Source organism: Mustelus asterias, chromosome 5 (genome assembly GCF_964213995.1).
Source record: "Mustelus asterias chromosome 5, sMusAst1.hap1.1, whole genome shotgun sequence".
Taxonomy (NCBI): domain Eukaryota; kingdom Metazoa; phylum Chordata; class Chondrichthyes; order Carcharhiniformes; family Triakidae; genus Mustelus; species Mustelus asterias.
In genome coordinates, this window is record NC_135805.1 from 127821973 (window position 1) to 127841115 (window position 19143).

A 19143-nucleotide genomic window follows, 5' to 3' on the forward strand; every position below is an offset into this window, starting at 1 on the left:
GGTATTTTGTGTCGGTCTTCACAGTGGAAGACACAAATAACATGCCAAAAATTGATGACAGGAAGGCTATGGCAGGTGGGAACTAGAAACTATCATTGTCACGAAAGAGGTAGTATTGGGCAAGTTAATGGGGCTAAAGGTAAACAAGTCTCCTGGTCCTGATGGAATGCATCCCAGGGTACTAAAAGAGATGGCGGGAGAAATAGCAAATGCACTCACGGCAATTTACCAAAATTCGCTGGACTCTGGGGTGGTTCCCGCAGATTGGAAAACAGCAAATGTGACGCCACTGTTTAAAAAAGGAGGTAGACAAAAGGCAGGTAACTATAGGCTGGTTAACTTAACTTTGTAGTTGGGAAAATGCTTGAATCTATCATCAAGGAAGAAATAGCAAGACATCTGGATATAAATTGTCCCATTGGTAAGATGCAGCATGGGTTCATGAAGGGCAGGTCATGTTTGACTAATTTGGTGGAATTCTTTGAGAATATTACATGTGCAGTGGACAATGGGGAACCTGTGGATGTGGTATATCTGGAAGGCATTTGACAAGGTGCTGCACCAAAGACTGCTACATAAGATAAAGGTGCACAGGGTTACAGGTAATCTATTAGCATGGATAGAGGATTGGTTAACTAACAGAAAGCAAAGAATGGGGGTAAATGGGTGTTTTTCTGGTTGGCGATCAGTGACTAGTGGTGTGACTCAGGGATCAGTGTTGGGACTGCAATTGTTTACGATTTACAGAGATGATTTGGAGTTGGGGACCAAGTGTAGTGTGTCAAAATTCGAAGATGACACGAAGATGGGTGGAACAGCAAAGTGTGCAGAGGACGCTGAAAGTCTGCAAAGGGATATAGATAATCTAAGTGAGTGGGTGAGGGTTTGGCAGATGGAGTACAACGTTGGTAAATGTGAGGTCATCCATTTTGTCAGGAATAACATCAAAATGGACTATTATTTAAATGGTAAAAAATTGCAGCATGCTGCTCTGCAGAGGGACCTGGGTGTCCTTGTGCAGGAATCTCAAGGAATTGGTTTGCAGGTGCAGCAGGTAATTAAGGCGGCAAATGGAATTTTGTCCTTCATTGCGAGAGGGATGGAGTTTAAAAACAGCGAGATTATGTTGCAGCTGTATAAGGTGCTGGTGAGGCCACATCTGGAGTACTGTGTACAGTTTTGGTCTCCTTACTTGAGAAAGGATATCCTGGCACTGGAGGGGGTGCAGAGGAGATTCACGAGGTTGATTCCGGAGTTGAGAGGGTTGGCTTATGAGGAGAGACTGAGTAGACTGGGGCTATACTCATTGGAATTCAGAAGGAGGGGAGATCTTATAGAAACATATAAGATTATGAAGGGAATAGATAAGATAGAAGCAGGGAAGTTGTTTCCACTGGCAGGTGAAACTAGAACGAGGGGGCATAGCCTCAAAATAAGGGGAAGCAGATTTAGGACTGAGTTGAGGAAGAACTTCTTCACACAAAGGGTTGTGAATCTGTGGAATTCCCTGCCCAGTGAAGCAGTTGAGGCTACCTCATGGAATGTTTTTAAGGCAAGGATAAATTTTTGAACAGTAAAGGAATTAAGGGTTATGGTGAGTGGGTGGGTAAGTGGAGCTGAGTCCACAAAAAGATCAGCCATGATCTTATTGAACGGCAGAGCAGGCTCGATGGCCAGATGGCCTACTCCTGCTCCTAGTTCTTATTATGTTCTTTTGGCCCATCATAACTCTTTGAAAGAGCTATCCAATTATTCCATGCCTTTGCACTTTCCCCATAGGCCCATAAATGTTTTTGTTTTCAGATACCCACTTCCACTACCTTTTCAGGCTTGCTATTTCAGTTCATAACAATTCATTGCATCTAAAAAAAGGTTTCCTCATGTTGCCTCTGGTTCTTTTGCCAATTATCTTAAATCTATATATTCTGGTTATGCACCATTCTGCCATAGGAGATGGTTCCTCCTTATTTACTCAATTAAAGTGCTTCAGAATTTCGAACATGTAACAAATCTTCTCTTAACCTTCTTGACTCCAAGAGAAATAATCCCATTTTCCCTAATCTCTACATGTAACAAAAGTCTTTCATCCATGATAACATTCTGGTAAATCTCCTCTCCACTTTAAGATCTTCACATCCTCCCAAATGTGATGTGTGTAGGAATGGCCACAGTAGTCCAAGCTGAGACATAATCAGCCCTTCATAACAATTTAGTATAACTTCCTTGATTGAACACACGTGCCAACCCACATGCAGGTGGAGAGTCAGGAAGCACGTCAGGACCACAGGGATTTCAGCAGTTACTTGAAAAATTGTTTTAATGCAGCCACTGCCTTCACATCCGACTGCTGGGTTTTCCAACCAGTTGGAGCGAGAGGGCATGATGCTGACCTGCAGCAGTCTATTCAGTTCAATCATTTAAAAGGACAGTGCCAGGGTCAGAGAGAAGGTCTTCAGACACAACTCAGCAGCAATACAGGGCAGCACAGTGGTTAGCACTGCTGCCTCACAGTGCCGGGCGCCTGGGTTCAATTTCCGGCTTGGGTCACTGTCTGTGCGGAGTCCGCACATTCTCCCCGTGTCTGCGTGGGTTTCCTCCGGGTGCCCCAGTTTCCTCCCACAGTTCGAAAAACATGCTGGTTAGGTGCATTGGTCATGCTAATTTCTTCCTCAGTGGACCCGAACAGACGCCGGCGTGTGGCGATTCGGGGATTTTCACAGTAACTTCATCCAGTGTTAATGTAAGCCTTCTTGTGGCACTAAAAAATATACTTGAAGAAACTTAGGGCCTGATTTTACTATTGAGTCGGGTGTGAAAACTTGGTAAAGTCGGGCATGAGGCGATTGGCACGATCCGCGCCCATGTCCACGCAGATTCCCACTTTACCAAGGCCCGAAAATGGCCACGATTGGGACCGTACCCAAAACGGGCTCGTACCCAATCTTACCTGCACTTCCCCCTTGACCATCGTGTTCACCCGTCCAGATTCGGCGCGAAACAGACATGCTCGACAAAGGTCTGTTTCAGGCTCTCCAGCTTCTGAGTCAGAGAGCCGTTGGAAGTTCTAAACTTACCTCTTAAGAATCAGTGGTGGTGGTGGGGGGAGAGGGGGGCCAGATCATTCTCTGGTGGGCGGAGGGAGGGGGAGTTGTGTCAGAGGTATCTCAGAGGTTTTTAGGGGGCGGGGGGGGGGGTGGGAGAGAAGGGAGGCCCGATCATTCTCTGGTGGGGAGACAGGAGGCGGCAGGCCAAATGGTTCTCTGGTAGGGGGGACGGGAGGAGTGGGGACGGAAGGGGGAGGCGGGTGAGGCCAGGTGGCTCTCTGGTGAGGGGGGTTGGGTGGGGGGGGGGGGGAAGTCAAGGGCAGGGTGGGATCCGCTGTCACTCTGCAGGTGATCGGTGGGGGGCGGGGGGGAGGGGGGTGGGGGGGCGGGGGAAAGGAGGGTCTGCTGCCACTCTGCGGGTGATTGGTGGGGCAGAAAGGGGATCGCGATCGGTCTGGGTAGTGGGGGGTGGTGGGTGGATAAGGGGGACAGCTATGTTCTGAGGGCAGGGCGATATCTGTGGGGGCCATCGCTTTATCTGCTTTTTGCAACCCAGGAACGATGTGACAGGGGAACCTTTTTCACATTTTGTTTACTGCACATGCGCAGTATAAGGCTCCGATCAGAGCAGCAGTGTTTCGGGTGTGAAAAGCCCCGCCCACAGCACGATTCAGACTCGTGACTTTTTTTTCAGGCTAAATGCATATGGGGGCACCTGAGAACAGGTTTCCAAGTTGGATCTTAATTGCGCTCAGATTCATCACTTAGAATCAAAATGGTAAAATATGAGCACGGGTAGACCATTTAACCCACAAGCCTTCAACAAGCTCATGGCAGATCCGAAACCTTTTCCCCATATGCTTGAACTAAAAAAAAATCAGAATTAAAATTAATATTTGATTCAGCATCAATTACTTGCAGAAAAGATGTCCAAAATTCTACCACCCTTTGGCCCCAAAACTACTTCTTGCTACCTCACTACTTCCTTGAAGAGGCCCTACCAATTCCAGCTCCTTGGTTGAGCATTTGGTCATCTATGCTCGTATTTCCTTCACATGTCAAATTCTTATGGATAATGATCCTGTTAAGTGCCTTGGACTTATTATTGTCGTGGGCAGCACAGTGATTAGTACTGCTGCCTCACAGCGCGATTCCCAGTGTGATTGCCTCTTGAAAAAAAAGGTCCACATCCCTGCAGCTCAACAACGCGGACCCAATATTGCTGCAGAAAATTATCACACGTGTATTCCACCAATGTGGCAGTCACACCATACCACTGTCCGTACCATCACTGTCATGCTTGCCAAACTTTATTTATTTCTCTGATTAGTTACTTAGAAAAGTAAATGAATGGCGATTTGCAATTCCCTACCTCAGCGGCAAAAAGTAAAAGACACGTGCACCAAATTTCTGACTGGCAATTTACAAAGTAACTCTGTACTTCACACTCTTTGCAATTGCAAACACTGTCTCTATATATAGAAAGCTTATGATTTACACCCAAGCTACAACAGCTCAGTTTCCGGCTACATTCATTAACATTTAATTAGTCATCCACTTTCATTGGTGAAAAGTTAACTGCCACTGACTGGCAGCTTCTGTTAACCAGACATCTTAACTAGTTTGAAGTTTATTTTGCAGTTTTATAGTTCAAAAATCAAATTCTAAGTTTTTATCTAAATTAGTGTGGAATATGGACCCCACTCGCACTAAATTCCCAATTTAGTATTCAGTTCACAAAGCCCTCAGTTCCTCCTGTACACAATTAATTCACTGACACCGAAACTTTAAAGACGCTTGGGGGAATTTTTAGTCGAATTTGTCCATTGGGAAACGGATGTGACTGGGTGCAATGTTGGTTTGATTTTACTCGCTGGGGAATTCATTGTTAGACGAAGTGTAAGATTGACACTCCACCCCTTCTGGGGGGATTCCAACCCCGAAAGTTAGGTTAAAAATCACCTCCATCGTCCCCATTCCCATTAACTTCCACATAGTGCTGGGAAAACACTCAACTATTCAATTCAGAATTCCCTCCAGCTTCCAGTTTGCTCTCGGCCACAGGAAATGCAGCTGTCCGACCCCGTCCCCCCCACCCCAAAACTCGCCAGTGGTTGAACTCAGCGGAGGTGCGTTGATAACTGCTTTCAGATTTACCAAGCGAAAATATAAAATCTCAATGTTATGTTTTTTTTCATGTTATCTCGGAAAAGAAAACTGCATTCACCTGTTTACACCCCCTTGAAGCTGGGCAAAGGATTGACTGAGAGCCAGACTTGTTGCTCTGTCAGCTTTGAAAGCCCAGCGACTGTGGAAGGCTTCCCGCAGGTGCAACTCATCAATCACACCTGCCTCCTGTCGATGGCCACGAGCTGAAAGTCTGCTTCAATTCGCGCCAAAAACGGGAAAGTCGGAACGTTCGAATTTGCCTGCCCAAATGCAGAAGGTAATTAATCTTCCAGTGAGGTGGCTCAGTTGCTGGGAGTATGTATCTGAAACTTGACTGCATAGTTAGTCTGCACTTTTTTGTCTGAAACACTTCACTTGAAGATTGGGGCTCCCGCACAGCCAGGGTAACCACAGAACAAAGAAAATTACAGCACAGGAACAGGCCGTTCAGCCCTCCAAGCCTGCCCAACTGAAGTAAAACCGACCCTTCCAGGGACCGTATTCCTCTATTCCCATCCTATTCATGTATTTGTCAAGACGCCCCTTAAAAGTCACTACCGTATCTGCTTCCACTATCTCCCCCGGCAACGAGTTCCAGGCACCCACTACTGTCTGTAAAAAATCTGCCTCGTACATCTCCTTTAAACCTTGCCCCTCACACCTTAAACCTGTGCCCCCTAGTAATTGACCCTTCCACCCTGGGAAAAAGCTTCTGACTATCCAGTCTGTCCATGCCTCTCATAATCTTGTAGACTTCTATCAGGTCACCCCTCAACCTCCGTCGTTCCAGTGAGAACAAACCAAGTTTCTCCAACCTCTCCTCATAGCGAATGCCCTCCATAACAGGCAACATCCTGGTAAATCTTTTCTGTACTCTCTCCAAAGCCTCAACATCCTTCTGGTAGTGTGGCGACCAGAATTGAACACTATATTCCAAGTGTGGCCTAACTAAGGTTCTATAAGCTGCAACATGACTTACCAATTTTTAAACTCAATACCCCGGCCAATGAAGGCAAGCGTGCCGTATGCCTTCTTGACTACCTTCTCCACCTGCATTGCCACTTTCAGTGGCCTGTGTACCTGTACACCCTGATCTCTTTGCCTATCAATACTCTTAAGGGTTCTGCCATTTACTGTATATTTCCTATCTGTATTAGACCTTCCAAAATGCATTACTTCACATTTGTCCGGATTAAACTCCATCTCCCCAAGTCTCCAACTGATTTATATCCTGCTGTAGCCTCTGATGGTCCTCATCGCTATCCGCAAATCCATCAACCTTTGTGTCGTCTGCAAACTTACTAATCAAACCAGTTACATTTTCCTCCAAATCATTTATATATACAAACAGCAAAGGTCCCTGAGGAACGCCACTTGTCACAGCACAGGAAGTGAGACGAGCCAACACCAGCCAGGGAAAGGTCACAAATTCATTTACATGCAGCAGTTTCACGTTGAGACGTGGAGCAGTATCTTTCACTCTGAAGTCAAAGTTCAGTGACAGATGTGGCAAGTGTGACTGATTATTCTTATGGTCCAATTCCCTTTTCAATAAAAAGTCTCACAACACCAGGTTGAAGTCCAATCGGTTTATTTAGAATCACGAGCTTTCAGAGCACAGCTCCCTTGTCAGGTGAGTCACCTGACAGAGTGAGGCCGTAGAATCCTGCCCAGTGTCCTTTGCGAAAGATCTTAAGCCAAAGTCCCATTTGACGTCTCGGGTGGATCTGAAAAATCCTATGGCATGGTTTCAAAGAAGAGGAGGGGAGTTTCCCCTTGGCCCTAAACCTCATCTATTCTTTATTGATTCCATTACTGTGAGTTCTAATTGGCTGCTGTGTTTCTGACATTACAATGGTAACTGCACATCCAAAGCACTTCATTGGATGTAAGGTGCCATGGGACATCCTGAGGTCACGAAAGAGAGCTAGATAAATCCAAGTCATTGCTTTTCTTGAGAGCCTGCAAAATAACAAACATTCACAACTCGCAACATGAGAAGATTGAATTGAAATTGTTGATATTTCTGCTTCGTCACGTGTATGTGCTGTTCATCCGCTAGTCTGATTACAATGTCTCTATTCTGTGCCCATCATCAGTGACAACACTGACACGGATTGCTGTGCACTCTATGCCACAGTGGTGTTGACACAGAAGGATTGATGATGCATCTGCAAGTTTTACAAGCAACAGCCATTCGTGGTTGATGACTGAGATGTCCTATGGTGATGATATATCATCCTTTAATGTGTTATAACATCATTTTATTCAGTGGCTTTGATGAGTAACATGGACTGCAGAAATTACCTCTTTACAGCCATTTCTAGCAGTGTTGCAAATTGTGTGCAGTCTTCAAATGCAGTAAATGTTTGAATTGATTCACTCGGCATGCAAACTCACTCACAAAGGGAGTACGCTTCTGATATGGAAGTGCATATATCTGGGAAGCAAAACCAAATTGCTGAATATAATCTAACCATTATACAGGCAGCAGGGGACAATAGGTGTAATTGGTTGAAGAGTAGCAATAAATTTCAAATATTTCATACTTGACACAGAACCATTGATTCAAAGAGAAAAACATCAGATTTTTAATGGGAAAAATGGGGATTACTGGCACTGGCAGACAGGTTGTCCTCAATTGTGATAAATATTCGCTCTTGTCTACATGAAGCAACCATGGTTTTGATGTGCCTACCCTTAGATGGAAAAAAGATTTCGTGAAGTGAACTTTGTTCAGTCTTCCTCAATTGAAATTCTGCTGGGCATAATTTTACAACTCAAATCTGATGGTAATTCAGCTTTGGAGTCTTGCCTAGAAAAGGTTAAAGAAAGGATTATGTGGGGAAATGGAAATATCAGAAGAAGAATCCTTACAAAACTGAGATTAAAGTTTATCGTTCAGTGTACATGTGAGGAACATTTACTTATGCTAAGACCTGACCTGGGAGTATACAATACTGAAGCTAATTTGCCCAAATTCCAACAAAGTGACATTCAACCTGACCTTTGATGATCAACACTGATCCTCCTACCCAACCTCCATTATAAAGTCAGAAGTGGGGGCTGCTCGCTGATGATTGCACAATGTTGAGTATCATTAATGACTCATCAGATATTGAACCAGCTCATGTCCAAATGCAGCAAGACTCGGACAATATTCAGGCTTGGGTTGACAAGTGGCAAATAACATTCAAAGAACAAAGAAAAGTATAGCACAGGAACAGGCCCTTCGGCCCTCCAAGCCTGCGCCAATCATGATGCCTGCCTAAATTAAACCGCATGCACTTACAGAGTCCATATCCATCCATTCCCATCCTATTAAAATATTTATCCAGCTGTCCCTTAAATGCCGCTATTGCACATGCTCCCACCATCTCCCTGGGCAGCATGTTCCAGACATTCACCACTCTGTGTAAAAATAATACTTGCCTCGCACATCTCTAAACTTTTCCCCACGCACCTTAAACATATGTCTCCTCGTACTTGACTTTTCTATCCTAGGAAAGAGCATCTGACTATCCACTCTGTCCATGCCACTCATAATCTTGTAGATCTCTATCAGGTCACCCCTTAATCTCCGTCGTCCAGTGAGAACAAACCAAGTTTATCCAACCTCTCCTCATACATAATACCCTCCAGACCAGGCAACATCCTGGTAAACCTCTTCTGGTAGTGGAGCGACCAGAATTGTATATAATATTCTAAATGAGGCCTAAGATTCTGTACAGCTGCAGCATTTTTATACTCCGTGCCCCGACCGATGAAGGCAAGCATGCCGTATGCATTCTTGACTACCTTATCCACCTGCGTTTCAGTGATCGATGGACATGTATGCATAGATCTCTCTGACTGTCAATACTCCTAAGGATTCTACCATTTATTGTATAATTCCAAAATGCATTGGACCTTTCAAAATGCATTATCTCACCCTTCATAGAACCACTTGTCCGGATTAAACTCCATCTGCCATTTCTCCACCCAAGTCTCAACCGATCTGTATCTTGTTGAATCCTCTGACAATCCTCTTCATTATCCGCAACTCCAACAATTTTTGTATCATCTGCGAACTTACTAATCAGACCAGCTACATTTTCCTCCAAATCATTTATATATACTACGAACAACAAAGGTCCCAGAAATCATCCCTGTGGAGCACCACTAGTCACAGCCTTCCATTCAGAAAAGCACCCCTCTACTGCTACCCTCTGTCTTCTATGGCCAAGCCAGTTCTGTATTCATCTTGCCAGCTCTCCTCTGATCCTGTGTGACTTCACCTTTCGTACCAAAGGACCATCTCCAATAAGAGACAATCTAACCAATTATGGCAAGACATCTTTACTCATTTACTCAAATTGTCTAGCAATTAAGACCTTTCTAATTGTTTGCTGCACCTGCATGTTAGCTTTCAGTGACTTTTGAACAAAACCCACAAGTCCCTTTGGACATCAACACTTCCCAATCTCTCACCATTTCTGTTCTTCTCACCAAAGTGGATAGATTCAGATTTTTACACATTTTCTTCCATCTGCCATATTCTTGCCCATTTAATTAGCCTCTTTAAATCATGTTGAAGGCTCTTTGCATTCTCCTCACAACTCATGTTCCCATCAAGTTTTGTGTCATCAGCAAACTTGGTTCCCATGACCAAATCATTGATGTAGAATTTGAGGCCCAAGCACTAATCTTTGTGGTACCCCACAAGTCACAGTCTGCCAACCTGAGAATTATCAGTTTACTCCTACTCTGTTTTCTGATCTTTAAACAATCCTTATTTCAGTATGTTACCCCCCCCCCCCCCCCCCAATTCCCGTGAGCTCTAGATTTGCTTACTAACCTCTTCTGTAAAGGTTCTGAAAATCCAATAGCCGCTGGTTCACTCTTATTTAATCTGCTGGTTACATCCGCAAAAAACACAACAGGTTTGCCAAACAAGATTTCTCTTATGATGTCTCTACCCAATCCTTCATTATTTTCTAAGTGTCCAGTTACCACATCTGCTCGAACGGATTCCAGTATTTTCCCAGCTACTGTTATCAGGCTAACAGTTCTGTCATTCCCCACTTTCTCTCTCCCTCCTTTCTTAAATGATGGAGTTACATTTCCTACCTGACAATGTGCAGGAACCATTCCGAAATCAATAGAATTTTGATAGATGGCAACCAACCAATCCATTATCTGCACAGTCACATTTTTCAACACTCTGGGATGTAGCTCATCTTGAGTTCCAGGGGAATGATCAAAATTCAGTCCTATTAGTTTCTCCAATAATTTTTACGAATACTAATTTCTTCCAGTTCCTCAGTCTCACTAGTCCTTTCGTTTTTCATTATTTCTGGGAAGGTTTTGTATCTTCAACATGTAGACAGTTTTTGTTTACTTTCCCTAAAATTTCCTTATTTACTGTTTTTCATTCTCCCATCTTTACCTGCAGTCGGCTCACATTTGTCTTTGCTAATCATTTCCTTTTTACGTATCTATAGAAGCTTTTACAGTTTATTTTTATGTTTCTTGCCAGTTCATTTTCATATTACAGGAATTAATCTTCCACATTAGTGCTAATTATCCAGTCTATATGTAGATTGACTTATTGTGTTACCCTTGTTATATGCACCTTTAATTCCATGATTTCAGTGAGTTATGAACAAATGCCCTCTCTCCTCCTAAGTCCCTTTGGATGAGTGAAAATAGCTTGCAGCCACTCAGTGACAACCTTGACCCTGGAATTTGAGAGGCAACATAACATCCTGGCATTGTGCCTATGGCTGCAGAAATGCCTGTCTGTTCCCGTAAATATTGAATCCTCTACCACTATTGAGGGGAATATTGGCTAGTAGCTTGGTAATCACAGCTGGAAGCTACAGGATGGGGCAAGTGCATGAAATAATATATGCATGACAATGAGAATTTTGTACTTGAGATCAAAGGGTGACACTTTCTTTTTGATATATTTTTATAGAAGATTTCTCCCCATTTTTTGCAAATGCAACAAATCCTCAATGATTGGTATAGCACAGCATAATCATTTCTTTTGATTTGATTTATTATTGTCACATGTATTGGTATACAGTGAAAAGTATTGTTTCTTTAATGCTATACAGACAAAGCAGACCGATCAGAGGAGAAAAGCAGTCTCATAACACCAGGTTAAGGAGAATCCTAAGGCATTCTATTCATACGTTAGGAACAAAAGAGTTGTCAGGGAGAAAATCGGACCTCTCCGGGACAAAGGAGGGGAATTATGCTTAGAACCCAAGGGAATAGGGGAGATCCTAAATGAATACTTTGCATCGGTATTCACGAAGGAGAGGGGCGTGTTAACCGGGAGTGTCTCGGAGGGAGGTGTTGACCCGTTAGAGAAAATCTCCATTACGAGAGAGGAAGTGTTAGGTTTTTTAGGGAACATTAAAACTGACAAAGCCCCAGGGCCTGATGGCATCTATCCTCGACTGCTCAGGGAGACGAGAGAGGAAATTGCTGGGCCTCTGACGGAAATCTTTGTCGCTTCTTTGGACACGGGTGAGGTCCCTGAGGATTGGAGGATAGCGAATGTGGTCCCGTTGTTTAAGAAGGGTAGCAGGGATAACCCAGGAAATTATAGGCCGGTGAGCTTGACGTCCGTGGTAGGGAAGTTGTTGGAGAGGATTCTTAGAGACAGGATGTATGTGCATTTAGAACGGAACAATCTCATTAGTGACAGACAGCATGGTTTTGTAAGAGGGAGGTCGTGCCTTACAAATTTGGTGGAGTTTTTTGAGGAAGTGACAAAAACGGTTGATGAAGGAAGGGCCGTGGATGTCGTCTATATGGATTTCAGTAAGGCATTTGACAAAGTCCCACATGGCAGGTTGGTTAAGAAGGTTAAGGCTCATGGGATACAAGGAGAAGTGGCTCGATGGGTGGAGAACTGGCTTGGCCATAGGAGACAGAGGGTAGTGGTCGAAGGGTCTTTTTCCGGCTGGAGGTCTGTGACCAGTGGTGTTCCGCAGGGCTCTGTACTGGGACCTCTGCTATTTGTGATATATATAAATGATTTGGAAGAAGGTGTAACTGGTGTAATCAGCAAGTTTGCGGATGACACAAAGATGGCTGGAATTGCGGATAGCGAAGAGCATTGTCGGGCAATACAGCAGGATATAGATAGGCTGGAAAATTGGGCGGAGAGGTGGCAGATGGAATTTAATCCGGATAAATGCGAAGTGATGCATTTTGGAAGAAATAATGTAGGGAGGAGTTATGCAATAAATGGCAGAGTCATCAGGAGTATAGAAACACAGAGGGACCTAGGTGTGCAAGTCCACAAATCCTTGAAGGTGGCAACACAGGTGGAGAAGGTGGTGAAGAAGGCATATGGTATGCTTGCCTTTATAGGACGGGGTATAGAGTATAAAAGCTGGAGTCTGATGATGCAGCTGTATAGAACGCTGGTTAGGCCGCATTTGGAGTACTGCGTCCAGTTCTGGTCGCCGCACTACCAGAAGGACGTGGAGGCATTGGAGAGAGTGCAGAGAAGGTTTACCAGGATGTTGCCTGGTATGGAGGGTCTTAGCTATGAGGAGAGATTGGGTAGACTGGGGTTGTTCTCCTTGGAAAGACGGAGAATGAGGGGAGATCTAATAGAGGTATACAAGATTATGAAGGGTATAGATAGGGTGAACAGTGGGAAGCTTTTTCCCAGGTCGGAGGTGACGATCACGAGGGGTCACGGGCTCAAGCTGAGAGGGGCGAAGTATAACTCAGACATCAGAGGGACGTTTTTTACACAGAGGGTGGTGGGGGCCTGGAATGCGCTGCCAAGTAGGGTGGTGGAGGCAGGCACGCTGACATCGTTTAAGACTTACCTGGATAGTCACATGAGCAGCCTGGGAATGGAGGGATACAAACGATTGGTCTAGTTGGACCAAGGAGCGGCACAGGCTTGGAGGGCCGAAGGCCTGTTTCCTGTGCTGTACTGTTCTTTGTTCTTTGAAGGGGGGGAGGTTTAACACAGATATCAGAAGGACATATTTCACACAGAGGGTCGTGGGGGCCTGGAATGTGTTGCCGGGCAAGGTGGTGGAGGCGGACACACTGGGAACGTTTAAGACTTATCTAGACAGCTATATGACCGGAGTGGGAATGGAGGGATACAAAAGAGTGGTCTAGTTTGGACCAGGGAGCGGCGCGGGCTAATTGTTCCTTGTTTCTCGTTTCAAGGCTTCATTCTATGATCATCTTGCTCATTCTATGATCATCTTGCTGGTGCCAGTACAGAGCGAGACTGCGGATAGTTGGGAACCTGTCTCGGGGGCAGGGAATTCATATGGTGTTCATGGAAGTGGAAATGACTAGGGTTGGGAAGCATTTTCCGATCAGGGCCATTGTGATCTCCTGGACTCGTTTCGATCGCCTCAGGGGGTTGGAGAGGAATTTCCCAGATTTTTTTTTTTCCCCATATTGGCCCTGGGGTTTTTCACTCTGGGTTTTCGCCTCTCCCTGGGGATCACATGGTCTGGAATAGGGGGGTGGGGGTGAGTTAATAGGTTGTAATGAACAAAGCATCGTAGCTGTGAGGGACAGCTCGGTGGATAGGATATTGGTATGTAGATAGGCTGGAAAATTGGGCGGGGATCCTGGATTCAGGATTCAATCCTGGACCGGGGAGCGGCGCGGGCTTGGAGGGCCGAAGGGCCTGTTCCTGTGCTGTATTGTTCTTTGTTCTTTGTTAAAGTCCAACAGGTTTATTTGGAATCACGAGCTTTCAGAGTGCTGCTCCTTCTTCAGATGAGTGGAGAGGTGAGTTCACAAACACGGCATGGAGAGGCTAAGACACAATTGCAAGATAATAGTTGGAATGCACGTCTTTAACATAGAACAGTACAGCAGAGAACAGGCCCTTCGGCCCACGATGTTGTGTTGAGCTTTATCTGAAACCAAGATCAAGCTATCCCACTCCCTATCATCCTGGTGTGCTCCATGTGCCTATCCAATAACCGCTTAAATGTTCCTAAAGTGTCTGACTCCACTATCACTGCAGGCAGTCCATTCCACACCCCAACTACTCTCTGCGTAAAGAACCTACCTCTGATATCCTTCCTATATCTCCCACCATGAACCCTATAGTTATGCCCCCTTGTAATAGCTCCATCCACCCGAGGAAATAGTCTTTGAACGTTCACTCTATCTATCCCCTTCATCATTTTATAAACCTCTATTAAGTCTCCCCTCAGCCTCCTCCGCTCCAGAGAGAACAGCCCTAGCTCCCTCAACCTTTCCTCATAAGACCTACCCTCCAAACCAGGCAGCATCCTGGTAAATCTCCTCTGCACTCTTTCCAGCGCTTCCACATCCTTCTTATAGTGAGGTGACCAGAACTGCACGCAATATTCCAAATGTGGTCTCACCAAGGTCCTGTACAGTTGCAGCATAACCCCACGGCTCTTAAACTCCAACCCCCTGTTACTAAAAGCTAACACACTATAGAACATAGAACATAGAACATTACAGCGCAGAACAGGCCCTTCGGCCCACGATGTTGCACCGACCAGTTAAAAAAAAAACTGTGACCCTCCAACCTAAACCAATTTCTTTTCGTCCATGAACCTATCTACGGATCTCTTAAACGCCCCCAAACTATAGACATTCTTCACAGCTCTATCCACTTGAGTGGCAACCTTCAGAGATCTGTGGATATGGACCCCAAGATCTCTCTGTTCCTCCACAGTCTTCAGAACCCTACCTTTGACCCTGTAATCCACATTTAAATTAGTCCTACCAAAATGAATCACCTCACATTTATCAGGGTTAAACTCCATTTGCCATTTTTCAGCCCAGCTTTGCATCCTATCTATGTCTCTTTGCAGCCTACAACAGCCCTCCACCTCATCCACTACTCCACCAATCTTGGTGTCATCAGCAAATTTACTGATCCACCCTTCAGCCCCCTCCTCTAAGTCATTAATAAAAATCACAAAGAGCAGAGGACCAAGCACTGATCCCTGTGGCACTCCGCTAGCAACCTGCCTCCAATCCGAAAATTTTCCATCCACCACCACCACCCTCTGTCTTCGATCAGACAGCCAGTTACCTATCCAATCTGCCAACTATCCCTCTATCCCACACCTCCTCACTTTCATCATAAGCCGACCATGGGGGACCTCATCAAACTTTATAGTTAATCAAGTCTTTACAGGTACAGAGTACGAGTGGAGAAAGGGATAATCACAGGTTAAAGAGGTGTGAATTCTCTCAAGCCAGGACAGTTAATAGGATTTTGCAAGCCCAGGCCAAATGGTGGGGGTTACATGTAGTGTGACATGAACCTAAGATCCCAGTTGAGGCCGTCCTTATGCATGTGGAACTTGGCTATCAGTTTCTGCTCGGCAATTCTGTTGTCGTGTGTCTTGAAGGCCATCTTGGAGAATGCTTTTCTGAAGATCCGAGGCTGAATGTCCTTGGCTGCTGAAGTGTTCCCCAACTGGAAGGGAACACTCCTGCCTGGCGATTGTTGCGCGGTGTCTGTTCATCCTTTGTCATAGTGTCTGCATGGTCTTGCCTCAGGACATTCCTTCCTGCAGTGTATGAGGTAGACAATGTTGGCTGAGTCGCAAGAGTATGTACCGTGTATCTGGTGGGTGGTGTTTTCACGTCTGATGGTGGTATCCGTGTTGATGATCCGACACGTCTTGCAGAGGTTGCTGTGGCAGGGTTGTGTGGTGTCGTGGTCACTGTTCTCCTTAAGGCTGGGTAGTTTGCTGCAAACAACGGTCTGTTTGAGGTTGCGCAGTAGTTTGAAGACAAGTAGTGAGGGTGTGACGATGGCCTTGGCGAGATGTTCGTCTTCATTGATGATATGTTGAAGGCTCTGAAGAAGATGTTGTATTTTCTCTGCTCTGGGGAAGTACTGGATGACAAAGGGTATGCTGCCAGTCGTGTCCCATGTTTATCTTCTGAGGAGGTTTTTCACTGTGGCGTGCTGGAACTGTCAATCAATGAGTCAAGTGCCATATCCCATTGTTACGAGGGCCTCTTTCAGCATCTGTAGTTGTCTGTTGTGTTCCTCCTCATCTGAACAGATCCTGTGTATACGGAGGGTTTATCGGTAGGGAGTGGCTTAACGTGTTTAAGGTGGAAGCTGGAGAAGTGGAGCATTGTGAGGTTATTCATGGGCTTGCGGTGGAGTGAAGTGCTGAGGTGACCATCCTTGATAGAGATATGTGTGTCCAAGAATGCAACTGATTCTGGAGAGTAATCCTTGGTGGCCAAGTTCCATGACAGTGCGGCGGCAGCGTCTGTTTTAAAGATTTGATAACCTGTAAAGACTCACATTCCAACAATTATCTTGCAATTGTGTCTTAGCCTACATAAGCCGTGTTTGTGAACTCACCTTTCCACTCACCTGATGAAGGAGCAGCGCTCCGAAAGCTCCTGATTCAAAATAAACCTCTTTGACTTGAACCTGGTGTTGAGAGACTTCTTACTGTGCCCATCCCAGTATCTCCACATCATAGGGGAGAAGGAAAGCAGAGGGTGCAGAACGTAGTGTTACAGTCATAACGGGGGTGTGGAGAAAGATCAAATACATATAGAAAGGGACAAAAGAACACCAACTCAGTTGGTTTAGATTATTCATTATGAGTTCCAAATGGCACCTCCAAAGATACAAACAATGAAAGGATGTTTCAGAGACTGGGGGGAAACGGGATAACAACATAAAGCCTTGAGTACATGACATAATGGTGCACACACTAATTCCAGGATTCTAGGGCTGAAATTTTGTATGGGCTCAGGAAAACCCAGACCATGCATTTTTGCAGCTCACAAAACACACACCTGATCCATGTGTGCCTTTACAAGGGATTTTAATTTTCATACAGGGGTTCGGTCCACAGTATATTTTGTGAGCCAAGATGTAGTGTGAGGAGTGTGGTGATGCTTCGGAGGCCCACCTTAGTTCCCCAAAACAGCAGTCCAGCTCGCAATAACATTTACAAGTTCCCTCAACCACACCTGCCCCCATGACACTCCATGTCACCACACATTCTCCGATGCCATTCCCTCACATTCCTGTATGCATCTCCATGCCCCCTCAGATTACCTCAAAAACACGCAAAACCCCCTCAGTGGGTGGTACGGTGGCCCAGTGATTAGCATTGCTGCTTCACAGCAACAGGGACCCAGGTTCGATTCCAGTCTTGGAGTTTGATCTATGTGGAGTTTGCAATTCTCTCCTGTTTGGATGGGTTTCCTCTGGGTGCTCTAGTTTCATCCCACAGTCCAAAGGTGTGTTGGTTAGGTGAATTGGCCATGTTAAATAAGTGCGGTTACAGGGTTAGGGCAAAGGGAGGCTCTTCGGAGAATTGGTGCAGACTTGAAGTGCCGGATAGCTTCCTCCTGCAGGGAATCTATGGTTCATACCCACCTATGGTTCATACCCACATTCCTCCCTGTGCTCTCGTAGCCACTCATCTAATGTTCACTACATATAATTATTTTAAAATCATTGGAAAACCATCAAACCTCTAAAAATCTAAGAAAACCCTAAATTCAAACTCACTTTCATTGATACTGGACTAAAACAAAGCCAATGGGAAAAGAGAGTTTTTCACTCTTTAAGTGCCGATTAGGTTTGCAAACAAACAGGAAACCACATCAAAGGCAGAGAAGAAAATGTTGTGGCCCCATCCACTACCAAAGTTGTCTCGTCCCGCCCAAAGTCCACAGACTTTTGGCTGGACCTCTGAATCTCTCACAACAGATCCTGCCATGACAGGGATGATAAAAACCTTGGCCATTATCTGTTATTGTAGGAGTGTGGAAGTTTCAAAGCTTCTTGGATCGATAAGACCATGTGTTGAGTTGAAGTTTTTGAAACCCAGCCAAGCATTCCTAATGGAATAGCCATCACAACAAAAGCTTTTAGGTCCAATGACAGAACAGATTTCCATTTCAAAGCAGAATGTTTGTCAATCAATGGAGGGGGAGCAGGTGCAGATTTTTAAAAAATCTTCAAAAGCAGAATTTTTTTATTTTAAAAAAAGCAACTCGATCTGCCAGTAATTAAATCAGAGCACAAAAACATGAGAACAGAGGACATCTTTTACATTTTTTAATACATTCTGCTAAGTACTGTAATGCATGTGAATAATTACACAACACTGGTTGATTATGGGTCGATATACCTTTGCAGAACAAACCCTTTGATGACTCACTGGATCAAAAAGCCATCTATATTACAAAGCAGCAGCTAATAATGACATTTGAGGGTGTCAAGACATTTTACACTTACCTTTCAGAATGTTCCAGCCTCTTCGGTAGAATTTCCATGTTCTTTATGATCTCAAACTTGGCATGCTTTCAATGGGCTTCCAAATCTCCACTCCCCCACATGAAAATGGATGTGAGAGGAAACCTGACTTTCACTCCCTGCCCATTTAAAATGTGGAACCCAACCCCAGCCAGGGTGGGTGCATGTTTCTGCATATGAGGCATTCCCAACCTACCAGAGGCCAGAGAAAGTCATGTAGGGTCAGGCATGTGGAGGAACATGGAACTTTCTCCAAAAAAACAAAATCTGGCCATTTGTGCATTGAAATGTGCACCTGAATGAAGATTCAGCCTTTGGTGTCAAGTTTTATTTGACAATGCTTCTGTGAAGCACCTTGGGGCGTTTTTACTAAGTCAGGCGTGCTGTATAAATTCAGATTGTAGCTGTTGTGTCCTTTCTTTGTCCCTGTAATAAGTTTTAAAGCAACTCGTCTCTTATTTGCAGAGAGATTCCTCGTTTATATGATTTTATGCGAGTAACCCTTATTCACCGCATGTATCGCACCTGCTAATGACATAGTAATTTGCAGAACCAATAATGCTGCAAATAATTCCTCATTGCTCATGAGTTTAAATCTTACCACATTACCCAGTCTGACAAATAAAAATCTTGCGTCCATTTTCT